The following is a 27,764-nucleotide window of genomic DNA, read 5'->3' on the forward strand; positions in this document are numbered from 1 at the left end:
TCCTCTTGGATAGCTGCCAGATTGGAAAATTTGAACCCTTGTCTCCTGCCTGGAGAAGAGCTATCTGGAGTCTCATGACCAGCCCTAGAGATCTGAGAACTCTACAAAGAAACATCAGCTCAAAATATCTGGATAGAGGCCTTCTCTTAACCGTGGTTGGCTGTTGTAATGGATTATGCACGCACTTCACTAACTGGACTGGCTCTTAATTTATTTAAACTTCTTTGCAATTTTTGCTGCTTTTTTGTGTTTGCTTTTATTCTGCCACCTGCTGCTATTCTACTCCTACATGGTCTTGTTTGAATGCTTTTCTTTTAGTAGGTTCTTTTGGTAAGCTATCTTGTGAATCTGCATCATAACAGATAGTGAAATAATAACAAAGTAAACACCCAACAATTTTTTGCCATTTTATGACATCCTCAATTTGCTTAGGCTGTCTTATTTCTTTGCTTAGTATCATTATCAGAGACATAGGTGATGGTGTTTGGTTTTAAAGCAAGATCTTCCTGGCTTTTTATAAGATTCTTCCTATCTGTAGGTGACCCTGTTCAATGCTACCCCTTTCACCTTTTGACCCAGCTACAGACACCTGCGGGTTACCTACATGCACATGCATGCTCATTGGATGAGCTACTGTGTTGAATTTTAATGGTTATAAATTATGATGGCAAGTAATGGAGTAGTTGTGGGATGAGCAGATGGTCAGTTCAAATGGGTGACCTATCTTAAATTTGGAGGAAGGAGAGAACAACCACATATTATGAGCAGAAATTTGAGCATTAAGGAGTGAATTAATTGATTTATTATTGGTGGCCAACAAAGCAGGGCATGAGACTTAAAATAAGACCTCATATTTCTTAGTTTAAAAAACAAAAGTGAATTTAGGTTGAGTAATATCCGATTGTTACTAAAATTAGAAGCTGAAATAGGATTTGGAGCACATTCATAATGCAGAGAGTGGGCAGAGAGTGGCACACACTTGCCTTGATTGGTTTACAAATACCTTATGACCTTGCATGTAATCTAAAATATTTATCCATATACAACTTCAATGTAAGCAAGGTCAGAGCTTAATTTTTTCCAAAAGCGAGAGGGAGACAGCAAGAAACAAAACAAAACAAGAAAGATGTCAAGCAGCAGGGTCAAGTTCAAATTGAATTTTTTAATTTAGATGCTCAGGCTTCTGAACTCATATATAAAGGTTATACAGTGAGAAGAAAAATGCTGTACATACACTCAGAACCATTCTCTTTTTTTACTACCCATATGCTCTATAGCTGAATTGTGATGCTGTAAAGGGATTCTGAAATTACACTTAGCTCTGGTGAAAACTCATAATTTTATTTCATAACTCTCAGGGGCTGAATCAACAAGTTTTCATATTTGAAATACTGTCTGTCCCTGTAGAAATTGACCTGAATCTTAAGGTCATCAGGAGAGAGTTTTATTTCAATCTCATCATCTTCACTGCCCTATGAGGATTTCTGCAGCATAGGGCATTCTAGAATAAAATTAACAAGAATTGCATCCTCACTATTTATCAAAATAGTGAGGATGCAATTCTTGTTAATTTTATTCTAGAAGAAAGCAACTATTAATTTTAACATTTTCTTCCTCATAACGAATATTACAATTCAGTCTTTAGGAAGAGCTTGAAGACTTGGCTATTCCGGTGTGCCTTTCCAGAATAGGAAACCCCAGCAACATGTCCCAAAAGCACTTTACTAGAGACTTAAGATTGTTCGCACATTGCATTTACCCAAAAATCATTACTTCAACTGTCATACTCAGCACTTTTTAATCTGTACCCCCATCTACACTTGGCCCGGCCTTAGTTTTATTGTGCTACGGTGTATTGTTTTTACTGTTTACTGTTATCGCTTAATGTTTTGATTTGCTTTATGGTGTATGTGTATTGTTGTATTGTTGTTTTATTGAGGCTTTGGCTTTTGTAAGTCGCATCGAGTCCTTCAGGAGATGCTAGCAGGGTATAAATAAAGATTATTATTATTATTATTATTATTATTATTATTATTATTATATGCAGTTTGGAACTTCTGTATACACAAAATTCAATTCTTTTAATGTACCTAAACAGCATTTTCTGTGCAGAAAATCTACTGCCATGGCACCTACAAAAATTTGGATCTTCCTGGAAGATCCAGATTTTTGCTGGTGTTTTTTCAACCTGGGGTCAAGCCAGAGTAAAAGGCTTACCCTGGGTTAAAATGCATTAGCCTGGGTGCATTGGTTGGATGTCCTAGGCTAATGTGTTTCCTACACTTCACCTTTTGGCAGTGGAGGCCTTAGACTCAGCTGGAGAATGTATGACTCCATCAGTGGACATGAAAGCATTTCAACATATTAAATCCTGAGATTATTCAAAATGAAAACATCTTGAGGTACTGTATATGCGGGAACATTGGCAACCAGTGTCTCCTATACCAGTGGAGTCAGAGTTTTCGTCCAAACATCAAAAGTGATAAACTTGGTTTGGAAGTCCTTCTCAATACCATGAATAGCTCCACTAAAGTTCAGAATAAAACTCAGAATAAATTCCCTACCTCGTTGACACAGAAACCACCTCTTGTCATACATGTGTGTGTGTGTTTGTGTGTACTTATACAGCCCCCCTGTGCATATAATCCAGAAAAAGTATCACTGAATCTGACAAGAGTTCCTTTTGGTAAACATAGAGAATATTAGCCTGGGGACTTATTTTTGTTCTCAGAGACTGAATTCCTCTTGTCCATAGTTGTTGATAGTAGACACGTAATACTTCCGGGCTGTTACAGATCAGACTCTCAACTGCTGTCAACAAGCACTTTTCTAGCGGATTCACTGGAATGGCTCTACTTTACTTGCACTGATAAATGCAATATGTTATACATTTTTTTCATGCAAGCATTCCATTGGGTTGGTGTCATCTTCAAAAGTTTCTTAGCCCTTATATTGTTTTGGATTTGGATCCAGATAGTCTGGGGTAGAATTCTCCTACTGAAGGAAGTGGGGAGATAACTTTTGTTCTCCTGATAGTTGAAATGGAATCACAGTACTATAGTGGTGATGCATAAAAAGGCCCTATGTTTCTCTCTCCCTCCATCATGGAACACACAGTATATCTAGACCAAATCTGGATCTTGCCCATGCAGTCACACACCAGAACTTGTCCATATATCGGTATCATGCAAAAATGCTACACATACAACTTTGATGTTTTGATGGCATACAAAGAATGACAGAAATAATCCCATAACTGCTGAAAACAAGACAGCAGGCCAGGAATCCTTTAAACATTAAAATTTAAGATGTGAATAGATATAAGAGTGTTCAAATTAGTCTGGTATTACAGGATTGGGATGATAGATGGGCCTTAAAAGAAGTTCTATGTATGATGTTTTTTTAAAAGAAGTTTTGAAGTAGGATCATCCAGATTTTTCCTGCCACATGTTTGAGGTAACATTAAACAAAACATATTTCATGCAGTGAAGTGCTTTAAAAGGAATAATATTGCAATATTGATATCAACCCTTAAATGAATGAGTGTTCTTTCATCTTCCTCAAAGTAACTCTTGAATATTTAATATGATAGACTGAATTTCCAAACATAATTCAGCACTGGGAGCCCAATGTTGTTTCCTCCCTACCCCATTCTGTCTGCATGTTACTAATTTCCAAACGATGTCTGACATCCTATTTTACTTTCTACTCAAACAGCAAACACATAATTTGATTGGGGTGCAAGAGATAACGGTGACAATGCACCAGAAACATGGCATTTCTATCAGGAAGCTGCCATGGAAAGTGTAAAGCGTTATGTAACTGAGACAATAGAAATGTTATTAATCTCATATTGATTTTATCCCAATTACACTTGGGTTGGTCTTTGAAGATTTCTACATCCCAAAGTACTTTCTGAAACTGCTTCTGTTATGTGAAGTCACATTTCAAAAAGTAACCTAATAAATGGGATGAGGTTACTGGTTTTCGTCATTTTAAAAAGTGACTAGAGCCTATTCGGCATGTTCAACTCAAACTTTGAAAAAATAATATAAAAAGGAACTCAAACTAACAAGCACACCACAAACCACTTTTTGTTAAAAAAAGTAGCATGTTAGCAACTCTGAATTACTCTTGTAAACATGATAATGAGTAATGGGGAAATAATTACTTTCCAAGCAGTGATGTGAAGAAATGCAGAAACAACTGGGTATGTTTGGATGGGAGAAAAGAAGACTGAGGAGGTGGGATAGCACTCTTCACATGCTGAAAGGATTGTCACTTAAAGGATGACAAAGATATTTCTTTTTGGTGCTAAAGAATCCAAACTGGATCTGAAAGCCTTAGCTGCAGCAAAGTATATTTTAGACGGGCATTAGGAAGGGGCGGCTCAACCCATTACGCAAAGTAAACATTTGCAGTATAGTTGATTTTGCCCAGGGGCGCTCTTGAGGTGCTCTTGGGGGAAAATAGACCTTGACATATGTGAGTTGTAGTTACTGGGATGTATAGTTCACCTACAATCAAAGAGCATTCTGAACTCCACCAATGATGGAACCAAATATGGCACACAGAACTCCCACGACGAACTGAAAATATATTTCAGTGATTGGTTGGGGGCGGGGGGAGGCGTCAAAATACTGTTTGCTTACCGTTGAAAACTACCTAGGGCTGCCTCTGGCATTAGGATACTCTTCTGGACAACAAACCAAGAACAGATGCTAGTCCCAACTAGATTAGACCGACTAGATCAATGACACTTACATGCATGTTGACTCACCACAGTTATGTTGCTTCAGTACGTGTTCTCACTAGAATAAAAAAACAGGATTTAGGCCATATGCAGAGATCAGTTTATCTTTACGATCTTTAAGCAGAGGCTGGCCAGTCATATGTTATGAATTGTTTTCTTTTTCCTGGGTGGTTTGGGCTTTCATATCACAGAATTATAGCACTATGATTCCACTTTATCTGTCACAGTTCCATTTTATACACTCTTGGGATCTATAGTAGACAGCTCTCTAGTGCTTCACCACATTGGCCATCATGTCACTATATTTGTGGGTGTAAAATTATCCCTTAGCTGTGCAGTCAGGTTACCCACGAGGGGTAGGTAACCAACTTGCTGCATTAATTTCTGTGAAAACTTGCTTGCACATCAGGGAGAAACCTGACACAAAAACCTGTTACTATTTTCAAATTTAATTTCTAAACATCTCTCTCTGAGACAGCAACCTCCCGATTCACTAGGGACCAGCCCTGTTTCCAGCAAACATTTCTGCAGTTTAAACATACCATCCTGTAGGAAGTATTCAGATCCCAAGCTAAGCAAATTTGGGTGAGTTCAAAGCCCATGCTCCTCTTTTGCCTCCTTATTAGTGTCCTGGAAATGCTGCCATCCATTCCAGTGTAGGAAATCAGCTTTGAGTGCTTTAAAGCTAATTAGTCACCTTGGTGATTTTCCACTTAGTACTCCACTATATCCAGTTGGTACTCTCTTCATGCATTGAAGTCTCCATCAAAATTGGGCCTGTCAAATGATTTTATATGTGACTACTTCCCAAATCACCTTTTGGTTGTGAGAAAAAAAGAATGAAAAGCAGCTGAAGCAAACCAATGTGTTTGTGTCTAGTGTAAAATCTCATGACCAAGCTAGCATATAAAACTGAATCAGTAACTTCTTCGGTTACTGCAAAAGTGTGTACCTTTGTTGTTTGATCTACAAAGATACTGGTATTTCATCTGCATTCTAGTAGAATATATCTGAGTCAAGGCACAATTAGGCTTGTGCATTTTGGGAGAATCTTAATCTATTTCTGCTTGCCGGATACCAGAAGTCCCCCATATTAGTTTTCAAGCACCTTCTGAAAATGGGTGCATTGCCAAATTGACATTTTTGTTCTGCATTAAAAAACCCCCAGATATTTTTGGCCCATTGGCAGCAATGGGGAGCTTACAAGGCTCCCCTTTTTCCCAGGAGCCTTTCTTTTCCTCCTTTCAAGAGAGCCTGGGTGTCAGCAATGGGGTTAAGAAAGCACCCTATCCAGCCCATAATGGGGGGGGGGGGATTGTCTTCCCACAGGCTCCTTCATTAATACCTGGATTTAAAAAAAAGCATCAAAGTTAAGATACTACGCTTTCTGGATCCTTTACCTTCTGTTTGTATAGGTGACAGGTTTTAATACTTCTTAAAGTTACCATTAAAGCCTTGGCAGACCGTGCAAAAAGAATCTGCGAACCCCACCTCCTCCAAGATGAACTGAACCACCTCAGGGCTCTCCAGGCCAATGGATACTCCACCTCAGACATCAGAAGAGCTGCAAGACCAAGAACAAGCCACGAGAGTAAAGATGAAGATCCACCCAGAGGGAAAGTGTTCTTGCCATACATCAAGGGAACCACTGAACGCATAGGGAAGCTGATGAGGAAACACAACATACAAACAATCTACAAACCCACCAAGAAAATCCAACAAATGCTACGTTCAGCAAAGGACAAGAGGGATCCTCTCACCTCTGCAAGAGTCTACCGTATACCATGCAGCTGTGGACAAGTCTACATAGGGACCACCAAACGCAGCGCCCAGACACGCATCAAGGAACATGAAAGGCACTGCAGACTACTTCAACCAGAGAAGTCAGCCATAGCAGAGCACCTGATGAACCAGCCTGGACACAGCATATTATTTGAGAACACAGAAATGCTGGACCACTCCAACAACCACCATGTCAGACTACACAGAGAAGCCATTGAAATCCACAAACATGTGGACAATTTCAACAGAAAGGAAGAGACCATGAAAATGAACAAAATCTGGCTACCAGTATTAAAAAACTCTAAAATTATAACAGCTAAACAACAGAGAGGAAAAAACCAGGCACAGATTAACACCTCCCAGCAACAGATTTTCCCAGGCTCAGGCAGGCCTTCAAATGCTAATCAAGATGATCAGTTGAAACATTCACACCTAGCTCTAGCAGACAAGAGTCCTTTGTCCCACCCTGGTCATTCCACAGATATATAAACCCTTTTTCCTACTTCCAACAGACCTCACATCCTCTGAGGATGCTTGCCACAGATGCAGGCGAAACGTCAGGAGAAATGCCTCTAGAACATGGCTCTATAGCCCGAAAAAACCCACAAGAACCTAGCGATTCCAGCCATGAAAGCCTTCGACAATACTTCTTAAAGTTGTTTCTACTCTAGAGGAGAGGCAGGTGCGCACGCTTTTGTCAGCACCAGAAGCAGCATGCCAAGCAGCTAAGGTATTTTTAGAGGCCCAGAGAAGGAAGAGCAATGACCTGTAGTTCAGTGGATCTATCCTGCCCAGAGGCGGCCCTAAGTCATTTTGAATGGTAAGCAAACAGTATTTTGGTCCCCCCCCCCCCCCAACCAATCACTGATATATATTTTCTGTTCATCATGGGAGTTCTGTGTGCCATATTTGGTTCAATTCCATCATTGGTGGAGTTCAGAATGCTCTTTGATTGTAGGTGAACTACACATCCCAGTAACTACAACTCGCATATGTCAAGGTCTATTTTCCTCCAAGAGCACCTCAAGAGGGCCCCTGGGCAAAATCAACTATACTGCAAATGATTACTTTGTGTAATGGGTTGAGCTGCCCCTTACCCTGCCTGGACTACCTTAAAAATCCCCTCTGTTTTCTCTACTGCCTGCCTACAATCTCCTTTCCATAGAAACAGCTTTGCTTCCTTAAAGCTGTTTCTACTTTCTACTGTAGAGGAGAGGTAGGCTTCTCTTTTTGTTTGCTGGGATTATTATTATTATTATTATTATTATTATTATTATTATTATTAATCTTTTAGAAAAGAGGAAGGGAAGGAGAAAAAGAAGCTAAAAGAGTAACTCTCCAAGCCCCAAAATGCACACGCACAGCCCATTCACTGTCCCTCAGGGCCACAGCTCCCAGTCAGTCCCACAAAATAAAAAGAATCAGGAAAATAAAGGAAAATAAAAAAGAATACATCTTTGAATACATATGTCTGTTGTTCAGGGACAACATGTGGCAGAAGAAGGGATGGGTTGTCTGATACTCAAAAATGGAATTGGGTAATTCACGCCCTTCAGATTTTATTTGCTAATAATAATAATAATAATAATAATAATAATAATAATAATAAACTTTATTTGTACCCCGCCACCATCTCCCCAAAGGGGACTCGGAGCGGCTTACATAGGACCAAGCCTGAACAAAAAATTACAATATAACAATACAAATTACAATCAAATAAACAACATAACAGTAAAATATAAAACAACAAAGCATATAAAACAATATTACACAAAACATAGTACTAGGTAGTTGCCATTTGAAAAGTGCTGGATGGCCGCAAGCTGTTTCTCTCCTATTCTAAAATGTTGTTTTTCAATTATTTTATTTTCATCATTTAATTGATATTATTGAATTTATATCTTGCCTTTCTCCCAGCACAAGATTCAAAGTGCTTCAAAATTTAACCTTTAATTAATTTAATACTTATTGGTCTGGTGAAGATCACACATTCATCTGCTGAATAGCTTATGTTTTGCAGAAGATTTTAGATGATATTTCAGGGTTCAGCTACATCAGCAGAGCTGTGTTTGACCAAACTAAAGGCTTCATTCATTCCTCATTCTGCTTTCACAGTGTTGAACTAGATGTCTTGTGAAAGCCTATAAGAAGAGATGCTGTTGTCCTGCACAGACGGTCCCAAATGATCTCGAAAAATAGAAATCCTCTTCTCTTTTGGGAACTGTTAAGAGCAAGTTCAGTTTGAAAACTATCATTCCCTGCATGGTGTTGAGGGAGAATAAAGTTAGGAAGTGAACCAGTGTGCCAACTGGAGAAGCTCTGCCCGGTGCTTCAGCAAGGGACCTGATGATGTCAGGGAAGCATCTGGCCCACAGAAGGTTGCAGGAATGAGTGTGGAAATCTGTCTTCCCCGGCAAATATGATTTCTTGTCCCTCTGGAGATGAATAGAGCACAGATGATAAATGATCAAGAGAAGATTTATGATATTCTCCCCACTCAGAGCTTGAAAAGTTCATTTGGGACAATAGCTCTTCTGGGAATTATACTAAAAAATACAACTTTTTCAGGCTTTGAGCCTTTGACACTAAAACCTTGGCAGATATAAAAGAAGGGGAACTAGTTCTTAATTAACTTACAGTGAAATCATTGGTTACAAAAAATCTCTAGCAACTGCTTTTTCATTAAAATTATCTCTCTTTTTTTTGCTGGTAGAGACCTAGAGAACATGGGTGAATATGTTAAATCAGATAATCACTGCTTTTTCATCTGAACAATGAACACTAATTCCCCTTAATTAATTTTATTTTCAAGCCACTACAAAGGATTCTTTTTCTTTTTGTGTTTCCTTTTCTTCCTTCCCCAACCAAGAGTATACATATCCTAGGACAAATCTCAAGAGCATATATAATTTAAAACCTGGTCTCAAGCAAAATTTGGCCTTGATCACTAAGTGTGTGCGTGAGAGAGTGAGTGAATGAATGAGGCATGGTGGTAATTTCGCTTTTTCTGTCTCTCTCAAGTTTAATGCAAGTATTTCTTACTAGATCATATCTCATGAGTGATGGTTTCCCTATTAGACAAAGAATACATGCTATATGCCCTGAATTTAAATGAGTTTTATTCTACAAGCTTCAAGGATCACTGCAGTTATTTCACTATGAAGATATTTAGATGCAAGCAGAAATGCTTGAGGGCTTTTTTTGGGTAACAGATTGAAACAAGGCTGAGGTCATGAAAAAGGTGGCAACTTCCCTGAATAATTCAGTGATGTGTTTTAATAACACAAAACAAAAAAAGAGTCAAAAGACACCTTAAAGATGATGGTCCCCATCTACTTGTTAGTCCCAACTAGGCACACCTTACTAAATTTCAATTGATTCAATGGATCCGCTGCATTTGGGACTGATCTTGGCCGAGATACAGATATATTGCAGAATAACCTTCAGTGAACTAGAGCACTTCATCAAGTAAGGAGACTCCACTGGATGAACACCTATACTAGATTAGATATGTTGTTGATCTCCTGCAGTTTTCTGCCTCCTCACTTTTGTAATGTACCTGTATCACATTCTCGGAGTAGACCAACATCATCTTATATCCTGAGATGAAGAATAGAAGGGAAAAAAGAAGGTGAAAGAGAGAAGAAGCAGCTTTTTAATTGTAGTACTATGCAATGAGTTTTGATCATGTTCACTTTCGGTATATTTGCCCCTGTACAGAGTTCTGTTTGTGGAAGATTGACAAGGACATTTTAATAATTGGGATTCTCTTCTGTTTGTTCGCTGCATAGATATAGATATAGATATAGATACATATATAAATATATATGCCCTAGCTTGCCTTAATACCCCAAGTCCATAGTTATACTGAATTCTGCTTGAGTCATGCAATAAAGAAGCATGCAGCTAGAATTATTGTTCTCTTCTTACTGCTGATAAGAAGTGTTGGAGTTCAGCCTGTTATTGTGTTTCAAGATCAAGGTGCTTTAGATGTGGGGAATGATGTCAATGAGGGTCAAGATGGCGATGGTCTGGTCAATGATATTAATGCTAAGAATGACATAGAGACACTGGTTCAAAGTGTAGTTTCCCATGAGAATGTTCCTACAGGGTGAAGGGATGATAGTTTACTCCCTGAATTGCTTCCAGAGAGTTCCCAGGATTTGGGGCTTGAAAACAACTTGGCACCTGGAGGAACTAATGAGCATATAGACAGACGGGTGGAAATTAGCCAAAACAGACAGCTCAGCCAAGGCCCTCACCATTCTGCCAGGCTTCGAGAGGGTGAGAGGCATTCAGGGAAAACAAAACCAATTTCTGAGTGCTTGGAATGACTTAACAAGGGCATATAAAGTTCAACTATGGGAAATAGAGTCAGATGCATCATTTCAAAATCCTGCTAAGTTCTTGCTCTTGTCTTATGGAAGCCTTGCTTGGAAGATTCATGTTTAAGGATTTCATGTTTATGGTTTAACTCTTTGTCTCTTGTGATTATATACGCATACTTTGGATCAATGTTTTCCTGGTTCTTTGGATTTTATTAGAGAAGTCTGGACTTTGTCTTTGTACTTTGCTGAACCCTACCTTGGAATACTTTGTTCCTGCTTATCTTCCTACCTAATTGGATGTACTTATTCCCTTAAACTGTTTTTTTTACCTTGCTGCTTTTACTTATCTTCAATAAAAAAGGATTGTTTTCCTACTCAACGTGTGGTGTTTTGAAGTCAGAGGGTTATTCCTGTTCTGGAGTGCATCAAGAAGCTCCATTTCTTGAACTTTTTTTTTCTTTCTCTCTTTTCTTACTTTTCTATAATCTGATGTTCTCCCACTTTCCCTGTACACTATTTGCTCTATTTTTCCCCGGTTGTTGTATTGTTATTTTATATATACACCTATGTAAATAACCCAATTAAAATTACTTTAAAAAAGAATCTCAATTTCTGTGAGCTTGAGTCTTCCTCTTCTCTCTATTTCATGGGAGAAATAGAAAGGAAGTACTGAACCTCTCCTTAATCAATACTTCCAAAAAGTATTGATTGAAAAAGTACTTTGCCAGAGTATTCAACCATCTGATGGGGATTTTCATTCTCCTGGCCTTTGGAAAGTGGAAACATTGGTGTTTTATCGAAGAGCTTGAAGGCTTGTCTGGAGTTATGGGGACAATGTAATGTCTAGCAGTGCATACTGGGGAATCATCTGCACTCAAGGCTGTGTCAGCATTCAGCCAAAGTGACATATTATAAGAACACTTTCTTTGTTTCTTTTTCTACAACTATTTCCATGTTCACCAATAAAGTTATGCTTGTACTCTTGGTGACTTAGTCTTAATTCTGTGTATCTTTGAACCTAAACTGAGCAGAACCCCAGTGACTCAGCCTCCTGATCAATACACTCCTGCCTAAGAGAGTGTGATCCTCAGCTTTTAAAATGTTGCCCATACCTGCTTTAAGATAGTTCAGATGATTTTCCTGCAATAGATCAACATAACCTTGTGCTGGATGGTTTCTGTGTGTACATGCTGAGGCTACAAATTCCTACATGAGGCTATAAGTGTCTAACAAAATCTGGAGACATGGTTATGGAAAAGGCTGGATTAACACAAGTATGTTTTATGTGTTTGATTTCTCTACACTGTGTGGGATTCTAAATCATTCTTCCATTTATTTTTCCACTTTGCAGAGATCTGTGCAAGTATATCATTTACACAAGGAGTAGGCAACCACTGTCTTTCAGTTGTTTTGACTTAAAACATTCACCCTCTGACTGCTGTCCATACTGGGATTGGTTGGAGTTATGGTCTAAAACATGATAGCACTTATTTGACTACCTTAAGTCCTGCATATGAGTTGAATGTAAGCAGCAGTGGTTGATGGGTCCCATTTCAGTGGGGTGATTGATCCCACATATGATTCCAGGCTTTAAAAGAGCTCCTCAAGGTGATACAATCTATTCCAAGATAAGCTTAGCACATTGAAGACCTCCTTTAAAATTAGTCAAAACTTGGGATAGATTCTTGACATGTGAGCCACCATCCACCACTGGTCTTAACCAGATCAGAATGTTATCCTAAGATATGATTTTAGTGGTGAAGAACCTAGTGTTTTATTTTTCGTATTAAACTGCAACCCTCAAAAATTCAGTATCTATTTTGTAAATATAGCACCTGGAAAAGGGTACTCCAAAACACCTGCTAATACAATTTTGTCTATTTCTTTCACCACAGAAATATTACACAGTTTGAAGAATATAGTCAATTTTCTCAATAGTCAGCAACAGTGAATATCCACACTGTTTTGTAGGGAGTTCTCTACAATCTTTCTTCCTCCAGCTTTTCTCTAGAAGCACTGATTTATATTTTCTAACTGCTAAAACTTTTGGAATATGAAACCATTTCTATCAGATGCCAAAAACATTATTAATGTGCCAGTGGGAAATCTGTCTTAGTTGGGGAACTATGAAAAAGCATGTCATGATTTCTCTATAGATGAAGATCTGGAATTTACCTTCAGTGGATGATTTCAGCATAGTGTCATGATTGAATGAGAGAAAGTGTTTCTGTGAACATTTAATGCCAGGTTACATAATTGGACTTATCTGCTGCATGTAGAAAATCTAATATTTGACAAAGATACTCTGTCCTCCCAAATATAAATGAGAATAGGTTGCAAGTTCTGAATGCGATGGGTTAGTGTCAGCAACATCGATGGTCATGATGGAGTGGCATAAGTGATGGTGGCACTTCCTATCCTGCTTTGAGGGGAAGGGAGCTTAAGTAGTCCCTGAAGCTTAAAACCCTCAAAGCTTTCACTGTTTCACATTATTCCTTGCTAATTTGATAAATATCAATTAGCCATCTTTAGTTAGTGTTTGTGTTCTCCTTTATTTTGTGTTCTCCTTTATTTTGGAAGTAGAACCTCAAATATCCACATGCTATATCAGTTGTTCAGCTGTGTTTACATTAGGACCGTTCAGAATCATAGCCCTAATTATATATTATAGGCTGAAATTTATGGGCTAAGAATATCTTGCTTGACAAATTGGATTTTATTAATTTGCTGCTGAATTTTAGTGGTATTACTTTAGGGAGTGCTTAGGCTAGCAAATATGATCTGGGATGTGCAGCCATATTCTAATTTCTCCTGGGCTAAAGAAAAAGGCAGCAGCTACATTTTGAAAAAAAAAGAAGCATATTAAATGTTCATTCTGCAAATGCCAAAGAGCCAATGTGGTGTTGAGGTTTGAGCACTGGACTATGATTTTCTAGACAAGGGTTTGAATCCTCAATCAGCCATGGAAACCCATTTGTTGACCTTTCGCAAGTCACATATCCCCTGCCTCAGAGGATGGCAAAGTAAATCCCCCTTGGAACAAATCTTGTCAAGAAAGCATCACTATAGATTCACCTTAGGGATGCCATAAGTAAGAAACAACTTGAAGGCATACAGCAACAATGCTTAAACATGCCTTCTTATATCAATTACGGGTATATTTGGTCTCAGCTCTTGTTTTGGCCACTGAAAGAAGCAATAACTAAACTCCTTTGTCACCTACAGATTCTGTATCCATAGAACTGACCATCCACAGCTGGAAAATATTGAAAAATATCCAAAAAGCAAACCTTGGTATTACCATTGTATATATGGGTCACCATGTTAATACCCTTTTAAATATAATGGGACTTGAGCATCCATGGATTCTGGAATAAACCCCAGTGGATACACAGAGCCTACTATAACATTCAGTAACTAGGAAAGTTGCTATCTCTATCTGATTAATTCCAAAATGAAACATTTCAAAATATGCAAAGAGAAAAAAATTGAACCGAATGAAACAAAACCTTTTTTCAGTGACCAGAAGTGAAACATTTGCCACCTGGAATTCCCTGTAAATTTGTCCCAACACCCCATTCACTTCTAAAACTCTGTTTCACACAGTAAAGCCAATGTACGATTGCCGTTAGCATGTTCTCTCTCCCTTGTGCTCCCATGTAGAAACTCAAAGAGTGTGTTCAGGTTTCTAAATACGTGAGAAGAAAAAGGCCAGCCATAGAACCCCCTGCTGCCTCCAATTAAAATAAGTGTTAAGAGCAATTACTATAGGAATATAAATCTAATCCTTGCCTTGGAGAGCTGGTTTTAATAACATGTACAATAGAAACTAATTAGAAGAAAGGCGGACAGATATGTTTCCCCTCTGAGTTTCTCCAACTAGTAACCCAAAGAGGATAGGATAGTTCAAAAAGTCATTAAAGACCTGAGGAGAATATGCTGTGTGTTAGAATTATGAGTGCTTCCTAAGTCTGCTGATATGACAAGAGTAGCAGTCTAAGTAAGGATATAAAGAAAATCATAAATGTTGCTATCTTTGGTAGGAATGGTGCCTTGATAAACTGAGATACTCTGCCAGGTAAACAGAGAATGACCAGAAGATTCCTGGGGGAGACTGCATATCTTTTTATAATAAAAATGAGCAAAAATCAACCAGGTCACTTCGAGTGTGCACAAATTTATTTATTTTTGACATAACTGATTTTTTTCCCCAAAAATAAGTTCAAAAATGCCAAAAAATCATCAAAAAAATCACCAAAGGTTCTTATACATCTCATGTTGTGGTGAGAAATCATTTGAAATTATAATTCTTGCAAACAAGAATAAAACAATCAAGGATTAGCACCCATAATTATTAAGGCCTGCCAGCAAACTACAGGAAAAGATATTCTATCTAAACCTTAGGAAAAAAACCCTGATGGTAAGAGCTGTTTGACAGTGAAATATGCTGCCTTGGAATATGGTGAAGTGTCATTCTCAGAACAATTTTGTTGGTCAACTGTTGTGAAGGCTTGGATTGTGTGTTTGTGCATGGCAGGGAGTGGGTTGGATGTTTTTTTCAAACTGTATAATTGTATAAACATGCTGAAATCAGTAGTTAAAATAAATAAATAAATAACTTTATTTATATTCTATCCAAGCTCCCCGAGGGGACTAAGGGTGGATTCCAACAACAGAAGGCAAGCATTCAATGTCTATATAATAAGAACTACAAATAAATGGTACATATAAGATGGTATACTGATTTAGGGTGGATTTACACAATAAAATTTATGTAGCTTTAAGTAATTTACATAATAGGACGCGGAACAATGGCTTCAAACTACAAGAAAGGAGATTCCATCTGAACATGAGGAAGAACTTCCTGATTGTGAGAGCCGTTCAGCAGTGGATCTCCCTGCCCCGGAGTGTGGTAGAGGCTCCTTCTTTGGAAGCTATTAAACAGAGGCTGAATGGCCACCTGTCAGGGGTGATTTGAATGCAATATTCCTGCTTCTTGGCAGAGGGTTGGACTGGATGGCCCATGAGGTCTCTTCCAACTCTTTGATTCTATGATTTTAATTTGAACTGCAACAACACAAAGCTATATAATCATGGGAGCGGTAATATGATGAGGTATCAATACCCTTTGGCAGAGAAGACTAATGCATGTAAAACTACAATTCCCATGATCACATAGCATCAAACCATTGCTGTTAAAGTGGTATCAAGCTACATTAATTCTACAGTATAGGTTTTCAGTGGTCTTCTTCTACTTTTCCCTTTTCTAGTCTTCTTTTCTAAGTTTCTGTCTGTTTTCTTTCTTTTTCTTGGCACCATTTGTGTTTCCATTCTATATTTCTTATCTTAATTCCCTCTTTTTAACTTGTAATATAAACTTTAAAATCTTTTAATAAAAAAAACAAACAAATACATTCTACGGTACAGATTCATCTTTAGATAAGATAGAGAAGGGAAATATTGCATTTTTAAGCAAGAGATGAAACTTGTTGTTCAAATTGTTGCAGTGTCTCAGTTGCTATGGATTGATGAGAGCTGAAGCTGAATGAAATCTGAAGAGCATATGTTTCCTAGATCTACTTTAACAGCTTTGCAGAAAAATGGGATTTCTGGTTGGGAGAGCTTTTTGTTTCACAGCGCTACAAGATGTGAGAGTGGCTGAAATGTGAGAGGTGACACCCGATCCCTCAAGAAGAGTAATCAAATTGGCAAGGCTGAAGATGAACAGTACACATTCCTGTGCCCTTCCACCCACAGAGGAAAGAAACAAGCTCATTCATCTTTGTAAAAAAATAAAATAAAAGCAACTTTGCTTACAATTGCATGCCCATAATCAAATACAGGGCCTAATGAAGGGGAGAGGGAATAAGTGAAGAATAAAATGGGTGCTGATTAGAATGATGCAGGAAAAGAGAGGAGGTGAAAAAGCAAACAACTAGGAAGTCACCATAAATGTATACTGTGTCTGAATTCCAAAGGAACATGGAAACTATCAATTAGTGAGGAAAGAAATAAGTTCCTGCTCTTTCTTTCCCTTCTACACCACTATTAATAACATTCATGGCTGGTAGCTCGCACGTCAGTTGCATAGCGGAATGTACTCCAGGTTTTACTCTGAATGGTAAAGACACTACTAAAGGTGCTGACTGTATTTTATAGTTAGTTTTCAGCACCTTGGATAGCTCTTTTCCAATTTGAAGGAAATGCTGAAGTACATTCATTGCATTATAGGCATCGAAGCGATCAGCAACTATTATTTAATAGAATAGGTGTTCTGTTCTCCAATTCAACAACTATTACTATCGGGGAAGGACCTTGTAGTAGATCTTTGAGCCTCACTTAGCTGAATTAGCAGAAGAACTTCCAAAATTACCAGGGATTTCCCAGATGTTTTTTACATTCACAATAATCAACACAGCTAACAGTTAGTTCAGAATATCTGAATGGCAATGGATTTGAGAAAAGTTTTTTAACTAATCTCAACTGAATACTATACCAAAAAATCCCCAAAACTGTTAATTATATATATATATATATATATATATATATATAGGATTTTTTGATACAAAGATTTTAAAAAAAGAGTAGGTAGGGGAGAAAAGGAAAAAGGAGGAGTGTGTGGGTAGGATAAAAGGGGATGGGAATGTGGGTAGGGTAAAATTGGGAGGGAATGGAAGGGGAAAGTAAAAACCAAAAAAAAGAGGGTGTGTGTGGTGGGTTCTTCCATTCTTCTCTACAAGAGGTTTAATTGTATCTTATTGTCCTTATGCTCCTATCCCTATTTGTCTTCTCATTTTTTGTGATGGTTTATTTCTCTTTCTGTTTTTTAAGGTGAATTTGATAAATTAGTAATTTCACTTTATTTTCTTTTAACCAGGCTATCAGTGGAGACCAGTCCGTCACCTTCATATGTTTGTTCTGCACTTTTGTAATTAATCCAAAACTAGTAAACTGAGATACATCAGAGACCTATAAGCTTCTTCTCAAGACCAGTGTGTTATGCTGTCTCTTAAGAATGAGATGAAAGTTGATATATGTCAGAGGATATGGGTCAATGGGTGCTCGCAACATCTTTACTCACTCATACTGAAATACAACTTTCAAGTACATCACTACAACTAGCCCTACTGTGAGGCAAAATGAGGTGGCTACCACAGGAAACTTATTTTCTGTGTCGTGAAATATCATCCAATTGTTTACTTTTTAATGTATTCTTGGTTTTTTTTTATCTGTCAGAAATCAGGGAGAGATGTCTGGGTGATTTTCTGCCTCAGATGCCAAAATACCTTAGTCTGCATCTTAACTGGATACAGAATTGCCATTTCCTGCTTAGGCAGCAAAATGCTTTGAGTTGTCCCTGATCTATGGATCATTCGCACATAGAATCTTGTCTAGCATTTATAGCAGAGTTTGAAGCTATGAATCAGCTCCATTGGGTTTGCTGGTTATTGGCTTGTTGGATTTTGATTAGGAACCTAGGAACAATAAATAATTGCCATAGGTTCTGCAGAGCCTTGCTGAAAATAATACACACTTTCATGTTGACTATAGATTGGTGAACACATCTTTTGCCAGTCCTGGGAATGAAGTGAATGAATTATATATTCTATAATTGACATGTTCTTCAATTTCTATATAATCTTTCAATAAAACTTGCACATTTGAAAAGTATCCTCAATGAGCAGAATAAAGAGAAACAATGTGAAAAGTTTGAAAACAATAACAATAACAATAACAATAATAATAATAATAATAATAAACCTTTATTTGTACCCCGCTACCATCTCCCGGAGGACTCAGTGCGGCTTACAAGAGGCCGAGCCCAAATACATCAGTAAAAACAACAACAACAATACAGCAAAATAAACTCAAAAACAAAGCAATAAACATTAACAACAAAAATGGATGGAAAAAGGTGCATACATTTCAAACAAGCTACCAAAAAAGAGGATTATTTTTTCATGACAGAAAGAAATGATTTCTGGTAAAAATCAGATGTGAAGATAGGAAAAAAGAATATGTAGATTCAGATCTGACATATATGCATCTACAACCATAACCACTCTGTTATATTTCCATATTATATGTTTTGAATTTTCTCAGAGTCTTAACATTGTGAAGGGACCAGAATTATTCTGCTGCCCTCAAAAAAGCATCTCTACTTTTGTGAGAGTTAGGGGTGCAGAACATACACAAAAGTGAGAAAAAACACATTAAAAAAACACATTTTTTTTTACCTTGGGAGAACACATCTCTATGAATCTCTAGGCCCCACAGAGAGACTTTTTGCTTAGCTTCTAGCAGATGTTGACCAGAGATTTATCTTGGAGGGCCTAGAGATTTCTAGAGAGAAAACATTTCTCAAATCCACAAATAATCAAATCTTAAAAAGTTAAACCCTGAAAAAATCAGGGCAACCTTTATTTATTTGAATTGGTAGTTGTTCATAAAACTTTAGAAGGTCTTCACCTTGGGGATCTCATGGAGCAATGAGCTCGCCAAATTAAATTGGTGTCTCTGTAAATGCAGTCACCTTTATCTGCTCGGAATGTATTGCTTTCCCTTTTCAACAGAAAGATAATACAGCTTTCTATTGATTTTGGTCAGATTAATTTTGTTGTCTGGGATGTTCTGTGTGCTGTTTTTGCTGTTGTTTTAGAATTGAGATAAGGCCAGTGGACCATAATCTAGGGATGGATACATGTGCCTACAGTTAATTAGTCACAATATTGATTTTCTGGGTTTTTCTTGTTGTTGTTTGTTAGTCACTTGTCTGGTGGATGTACAGTAGTCATTAGTTTGGTATCAGTAAGTAGTCTTGGAGAAGGAGAGAAAGAAAAAAACAAACAGTGGGTTGAAGGGAAGAGAGATGCCCTGGGAGATGAAGACAGACAGTTTGACAGATGTGACATTATAGGAGAAGAACTGGATGGGAACTTGACTTTGACTTAACTAAATAAAGTTAATTTGTTGGGAAAGATTTATATGCCATTCATTTCATCTGTAAGGTATGGAAAGTGACAAATGCCATCCGTATAAATTATAACAGAGACTTGCCCATTACAGAGATATCTGTATTACACAGCGGATAGGTCTTCTTTTAATGAGGGTGTAATTTATAGCTGGCTTCCATGCATAATTTATATATATGAAAGCTATTTTTACATTCATGTGCTGGAAATGCACCTGTAAAATCCGGGATGAAAGCAAGCCTTTCTTTTGTCATACAAAGTGGTATTTCAGAGTTTCAAATGCTGCCTGAGGGGAAAACACTATTTCTTGTCTGGCCTCAGAGATATATTTGCCCTTTCCTGCTCCCATTCTATGAGAATACCATATTTGCTTTCTGACAGCCCAAACCATATGTATATGTATATTTTCACAAGAGAATATAGTACATCACCCCTAGTTTCATTTATCAATATTCAGCAAAACATGTCCTTTTTTATATCCTGCAGCATGATTTTGTGACATTATTGGAACAGAGGTCCTTCATTTAATAGGGTTAATTATTATCCACATGGTGTTACAAATCACATGGTTCCATTTGTCATTTCTTATCCCATGTTATTCTTTCTTGCCTTTTCTCTTGAAATCATCCATTTTCATATTTATCACACAAGTGAGTGTGGTTCTTGCCCACTCCATTTTTATAAAAAAGAAAAATAAATTTATATAGCAAAACACTAGGGCTGGGCAGTTTCGTTTCGTTAATTCGTAATTCGTTAAAAATTCGTTATTTTTTTTTATAACGAAGCGATAACGAACCATTCTGGAGCAACTTAAAAACGAAACGAATTTTTAAATTGGTTTCGTAATTGTTTCGATTCGTTATGTATTCGTTTGGTTATCATTTTGAAGTCGTTTCGTTATTATTTCCGCATGTCTGGGGCAAGTTTTATAGTCGTTTTTTGTTTAATTAGTGAAAAGAAATTATAAATATCACACCAACAGTCAACAACAGAGGGAGAGGGAAGCTTCAGAAGTTCCCCCTGTCCCATTTGGAGGTTTTTTAGCGTATTGTGCGGTCGCGTCCGCCATTAACGAATCAATTCGTTATTGTTTCGTAATTGTTTCGTTATTGTTTCATAATTTTTTAACATTTACGAAATTTCGTAAATATCGAACTTTTTAAAAGAAAAATTTCGGAATTCTTTTTAAAATCGAAACGCAAAAACCCCCAAAAAACGAATCGATTTTAGAAACAAATTTTTCCGTTGTTACCCAGGCCTACAAAACACCTCTATGGGTCTCCCCAATGGAAGCACACCAGAAAAGACTTTTGGGATGGCGAAAGTGGCCAACTTATAGAGATTTGTTAGATACAAATACGAATGATATAAAACCTTATGAGGAGCTAAGACAGACATTCTCTAATATCACATGGTTGCATTATATGCAGATTAAAAACTATTATAACCAAGATAAAAAGTTGGGCTTCAATTGGGAAGAAGGGGCCTGGGACAAAATTTTAAAATTGGAAAAGAAAGTGATATCCAATATTTACAATATATTACTCACTTGGCTAACTGAAAATGAACAGGTTAAAATTGCATGATAAAATGGGCTCAAAACTTAAGAAGACCAATTCAAATGAAAGAATAGGAGCAAATGTGGAATAAAAAACTGAAATATACATATGCAATGGATTTAAAAGAAAATTGGATAAAAATATTCCACAGATGGTATACCACACCTAAACAATTAGCCAAAGTGTATAAAACAGCTTCAGATAAGTGTTGGAAATGCCATGAGCAACTTGGATACTTTTTCCATATGTGGAAGACATGTAAAGTAGCATCCAAATTTTGGACAGAAATACACAAAGAAGTACAGAAGATTTTAAAAATAAAGCTCACAAAAAACAACAACAAAAAAACCAAAAACGGAGTACTATTTACTTGGGTTTACAGATATAGATCTACAACTAAATGAACAAGAAGATAAGCTTTTTACATTTATCACAACTGTCACCAGAATTGTCTTTGCAAGAGAATGGAAGCAAGAATTAAATCCACCTATAGAAGAGTGGATAGAAAAAATTAGGGAAATTATGGACATGGATGACTTGACTTTTTTGTTGAAAAAATATATGGGCAATACGTTAAAAAGAACAAATTGAGACCCTCTCCACAGCTACCTGGAGAAATTGTGAAAATAGAAGACACGATAGATATTTATTTTTTAGGGAATATTTTTTAATAATAAAAAGACATTAACCAAGAAGATGGAATGGAAGTCAATTTTCTTTTTTTTCTTTTTCTTTTTGTACTTGTTTGTATTTTTTATTTTTTATTTTTTACTTTTTCTTCTCTTTATATACTTCTATCTTTTTCTCTCTTTCTATATTGTTATTGTTCCCACTGTTTTATTGTATTATGGAAAATCTAATAAAATTATTTTTAAAAAACGAGGGAAAAAATCTCTGGCTATACTGAGTTTTCCTCTCCCTCCAATCCTGCTACTCTGGAGTAGATTCAAGGCACTGATCTTAGAGGAACCATTCTGGGGATGCTGGGCTTTCCTCTCAATCTCAGTACTCTCCACTGCAGAAGTCCAAAACTTAAAAAGCTAGCAGCATAGACAGGAAAAACAGAAATATTTTGAAATTTTGGTATTTCAAATGGTTTCATTAATTTTTTTTAAAAAAATACCATGCCAAGGTCACGAAGCAGGATTTTGGGAGAGAGAGAAAAAAATCAATGCTTGGTAGGGGACCACCCTACCTTACTCCATATCACTGAAGCGATTCAACATGGGCAAATTTGACAGCTCTCATCCCACATGTTTTTGGTGTTTTCTCCAGTTATATCCTGATTCCTGAGTACATAAGACAAAATCTCTGACCATCTTCTACTCCCTCCCTTTTTTGGACTGTTTTAGACATTTCCCTAACGAAGCAAGATGGGTACTTACAGGAAGTCCCCCTATGTCATGGAATACATTCCATCATTTTTTGTTCTCTCAATGGATTATAGCTGTTTAAAATGGGGTTGGGTGAGGGGTTGGAATAAAGCCACTTGTTTGTGACCAAAGCTTCTTTGGTGGTCCCTTTTAACTAGAAAATGGCAGGATATGAAAAGTGACCTAGGACATTTGCTGCCTTGGGTGAGAGGCACAGCACAGGACTAGTCTCAGGACCAGCCCAGAGGATAAATGCTCCCGACTGGTCCAGGATGCTATAAAACTGCTCAGATGCTTCACCTTCATCCCATAGTAGTGGCACTTATAGAGTCCAGGTGGTTCAGGTGGGCCAAAACTGATTTGGCTTAGCTGGATTGTCACCCTTACCTGTCCTATTGCCTCGGTTGCTACAGCTGCCAGCCAGCCAGAGAACTCTGGAGAACCCTTCTTTACTAACATCAGAAGTTGACCACAGAACCAAGGGGAAGGAAAGGGTTGATCTGTCCCTGGTAAGCATAGGAAAAAGGGAAATAGCACCAGTAATTAGGACATGGAGCTTGGCCATGTCCACACTCAACCTGAAGTGAGGGGTTGCTCAGGAGTTTCAACAAAACTTTAAAGCATTCCCTAACTTTGCTTAACATGAAACTAAACTGTCTCAATGTGGTTTTCCTTTTATTAAGCACCTGAAGTCCCTGGACACTATCTGGACATCCAGGTTCAACTTGTGATCCACTTTTGGGTAAAGGGCCGGTGTAGACAAACCCTTGTTCTATGTGCAGAAGTTCACCAGACTAAGTATTGACTGAAAGTTCCTACTTCCTACTTCTTCTCCTTTGTTTCTTACAACAGAGAATGACAATTACTATCTTTTTTTTTGTTACAAATGCCTCATGGCCAACTAAGGGCATGTCCTCTAACTGCACCACAATCTTAAAATCAGTTTTGATAGCTCAAGAAAGGTGGAACTATCATTGTCACATTTCATCCCCTCAAATGACTTTTACTATCTGCTCCTGATGAAACCTATGAGATTTGAAAGCTTATGTAACATATTTAGCCATTTTTGATGGGCCTAATGACTGCAATGGTTTTTGTTTTTGGGTTATATTTTGCTGCATGGTCAATGTGGCTAAGGTGTCTCCCACTGCAACTGAAGGTAACTTAGAGAACTGTGAATAATTAACCATATATATATCCCCCAAGGAAAGTGTGGTTCTATTATCCACAGTTAGCCCATGCATCATATTGGGGATTTCCTGAACTTCTAAGGCAACATATTTGCAACATATTTCCAACATTAAATATGACAGTGCTCTTTGGGGATGGGCCTTCTACAGGGCTTGGGGCAATGGCTAATCATGCCCATTAAATGCAGACCACAGACTAAGCCCACAGCTGAGAAAATTAGTGAGAAGCCTCATATCCCAAATACTGCAAATATATCTTTAACCTTTATTGTTTAACTCACATTATTTATCCTTTATGCTAGAAAATACATTTTTCTCTTGTTTCTTTAAATTTTTGTCACCTCTTCTTGGTCTTTAAATGTAATTTACATGCAATGCACATGTCTGTGAATGTTGTAGTTTGTGAGGAACATAAAGTTACTACTGCCGGACCCCTTTGAAAATGGTCACATATGGCAAGTTAGTTGAGCGACCAGTGTCAATGTTTCCTCAATGCTCTGGGAAATGGGAGCCTGCCCTAGTTCTTCCCAGATCCAAGCTTAGCAACACTTCCGTTTTGAATCATATGACATAATTATCATAGACACAACTGTGCTTTTCTGCAAAAACAAGATATATGAATATATATAGTGCAAGGAAACATCTCAGAAAATTGTTCCCTATTCTTTGTGAGATGGAATTAATTGGAAGGAGTTTTTGGTCAGCTCTTGCACAACTGCCATCCATTCAAGGTTTACTTCCACAAGAGCTCTTGCATGGAGATTGTCTATATAATATAGAAAAGGAGTATTTTTAAACCCACATGGAAAAGGGATAGTAGGGTTGCATCATCCACAAATAGCAAGAGGGGAAAATACTTTGGGCCAATCTTGGGGCTATGCTCGTCTACTTGGGCCAGGGATATAAGGAGATCATACAAGAAGATGTTAAGTAGAAGTAGGGCACGTACGCACCCTTGTTTGACTCCCTTTTTGACCTGAATCAGGTTCAACAGAAATCCCCTGTGGTTTTTTACCTGGCATAGGTTTTGGTTGTGCAATTTCTTTATCAAGAAAAGAAGTCTTGGGTCAATATTAAGGGCGGCTAGTTTTCCCCAAGCTTTTCTCTGTTCACAGAATCAAATGCCTCCTTGAGATCCAAGAAGGCCATGCTTAGTTTATTAAGGCTATTTTTAGAGTATTTGTTGACTAAGTGGGCCAAAACGTGGATGTGATCTAATGTTGATTTCCCTTTGGAAAATCCCACTTGCTCAGGGCCAATTATGTTGTTTTGGTTGACCCATAACTCTAACCTAGTCAGGAGGAGCTTGGCATAAATCTTCCCTATTATAGAGAGCAGGCTAATAGGTTGATAGTTTGTTGGTTCATTTTGGTCTATTGTTTTTAAAATATTGGGACCATTACGGAGGAGGTCCATGCCTTCCATATAGTCCCTGTTTCATTGATCCTTGTAAAAAGGTTTGCTAGCAGGTTTGCCTACCATAGTGGGTTTGCCTTCAGTATTTCAGGGATAATGGCTTTGTTCCATGGGTCCTTGTTTGGCTTTAGGTTGTGTATCAAGTTGATTATTTCCTGGCATGTAACCTACACCCAGCTTGGTCCCACTGAAAATTCACTATTGTCATTTTCTTGGGAAGGGTTATTTTTCCCCCAGCAAACACTTTTGAGAAGTACTCGCCCCATCTCTCTAGGGAGATATCTGCCCTGGGTGGACCCTGGGGGTAATTTGTTCTGTTTACTATTGACCAACATTTATTTGTATCATTTGATTGCAATGCCTCCAACAGCTGCTTCCAATCAGCTATGATGTGGGATTTATGTTCTTGGCCCATAAGCAGTTGGAGCTGTTGCTTAGACTCTCTAATTGTTATAAGGAGGTGGTCATTATAAAGTGAGTGAATCTCTTTATTTATCATTATGCACACTTTATCAAACCAGTTTTTTGGTCTGGCACAAAATTGTCTCAGTGTTGTTTGCCAAACGTGTAATTTTCAAAAGATAGATTTAACAAGGGATTCAAACCTGACGATTGCCTCCTCGCAATCTAAGGTTTAAGTTATCATAGCTTGAATGTACATCACTTCATAAGAGTTTAAGATATCTAGGAACACCCCCTTCATCCTTTCATTCCACTGCAGTCTAGTGTATTGTGGGTATGTTTGTTCAATTGGGTAAGTATTACTTTTCTCCAAGTCCAGAGTAAAGAAGAGGGGGAGATTATCACTAATCAAGTAGTTATCTACAGCAAATGAATCAATACTGCTTGCTATGGCAAGTGAGATTTAAAAAAATAGTCTATTACACTAGAGCCTCTTGAAGAGACAAAGGTATATTCTCCAGAGTTAGGAAATTGAATAAGCCCGTTTAGCCAAAACAGATTGAGCTGTTTTGGCTATTTTGATCAAGCACTTCCCAGCTTGGTTGCATACTTGGTCTGGCTTCTGGAGACAGTAGAGTAGAAGAGGTCATCATCCACGCCCTCTTCTCTCATTCGGTTCACCACACTAGCACCTACCCTTGCATTAAAGTCACCCGCTATAATAAAAATGCAAGAGGGATTCCCAGATTTTAGATCTAGTATATAAGATATTAATTTATCCCAGATACTGACTGTTTCATTTATCCCCAGTCTACTTGGGATATAGGTGTTAACAAAGACTATTTTTCTGGTTGCAAAAGTTAACCGGACTGCTTGTGCCAATGGTGGAAGATTTGTGAAATTGGAGGCAGCTATATTTGATGAAACAGCTATAGCCAACCCCCCTTTTGGGCAACCTAAGATCTTTGATTTATTGGCTCGTAAGTTGAATGGATGGTATATAGGATCTTGACATCCTTTAGGACCTAGATTTCTTGAAGAGCAATTACCAATGCACTTTTGAGGAACTTTAGGGAAAAAAACAATTTGATATCCCCCCCCCCCCATCCCACCATGTTTCACAATATGAATAGAGTTTTTGGGTGCTTTTTCTAGTTGGGTTACAGGTGCAGTAAGTGCTTGACTAAGGACTGTGCCAGTTTCCTCTGATGGAATAGGTTGAAATGGGCCAGCCTCTATTTGATTGAGCAGGCCTTGGGAATCTGTAAATATGCAGCCATTTGCTCCTTTGATTGCCCCCATTTGCACAGGTGAGTTGGTGGAAGATGATTTATCAGTGGCTTCCCTTTGGAGTGCTTTTGAGGCAATACTTATTTCTGCTTCAGCTCTGGCTAGTTCTTGTGCCCAGGTTTGACCGGTTTGGAGTGGCTAGTTGTGATTAACTCTTAGTGTATTAGCATCATCAAACCAGTGGTGGCAGTGTTGTTGAGCCACGGCATCCCCTCTCCCCAAAGATTTATAAGCCAAAAAGAGACTCCAAGCAATATTTTCTCTTTATTTTGTAAACATTGTCCATGGCTCCAAAGTTGCAAAATGCTAAGCCTGCTAGAGGTTCTGGGTTGGACCTAGCAGCAGCTGTACCCTAAAAATTCTATCAAACCTAACCCTTTAATAAAATGTATCAACTTGATGTTTTATGTGTAATTTGTATCATGCATATATTTTGTCAATTCTTCTATGTGTGTCAAATGCATGTAACAAAATGTATATTGAAGGCAGCTACCTTTCTGTACCCTCAGTTTGCATAATCCCTTGGGAAAGGAGATTATGCCCAGGGTCCCTCTAGCTATTTCCCAAACCAGATAAATATAAAAAAATATTTTTGTGTGTATGCAGATGGATGATCCTCTTTGCCATCAGGATGAGCTCATTTTTCTGTTCATTCAATTTGAGGCTGAGAGTATTATTATTATTATTATTATTTAACTT

The sequence above is a fragment of the Anolis sagrei genome, chromosome 6, assembly GCF_037176765.1.
Source record: "Anolis sagrei isolate rAnoSag1 chromosome 6, rAnoSag1.mat, whole genome shotgun sequence".
Taxonomy (NCBI): domain Eukaryota; kingdom Metazoa; phylum Chordata; class Lepidosauria; order Squamata; family Dactyloidae; genus Anolis; species Anolis sagrei.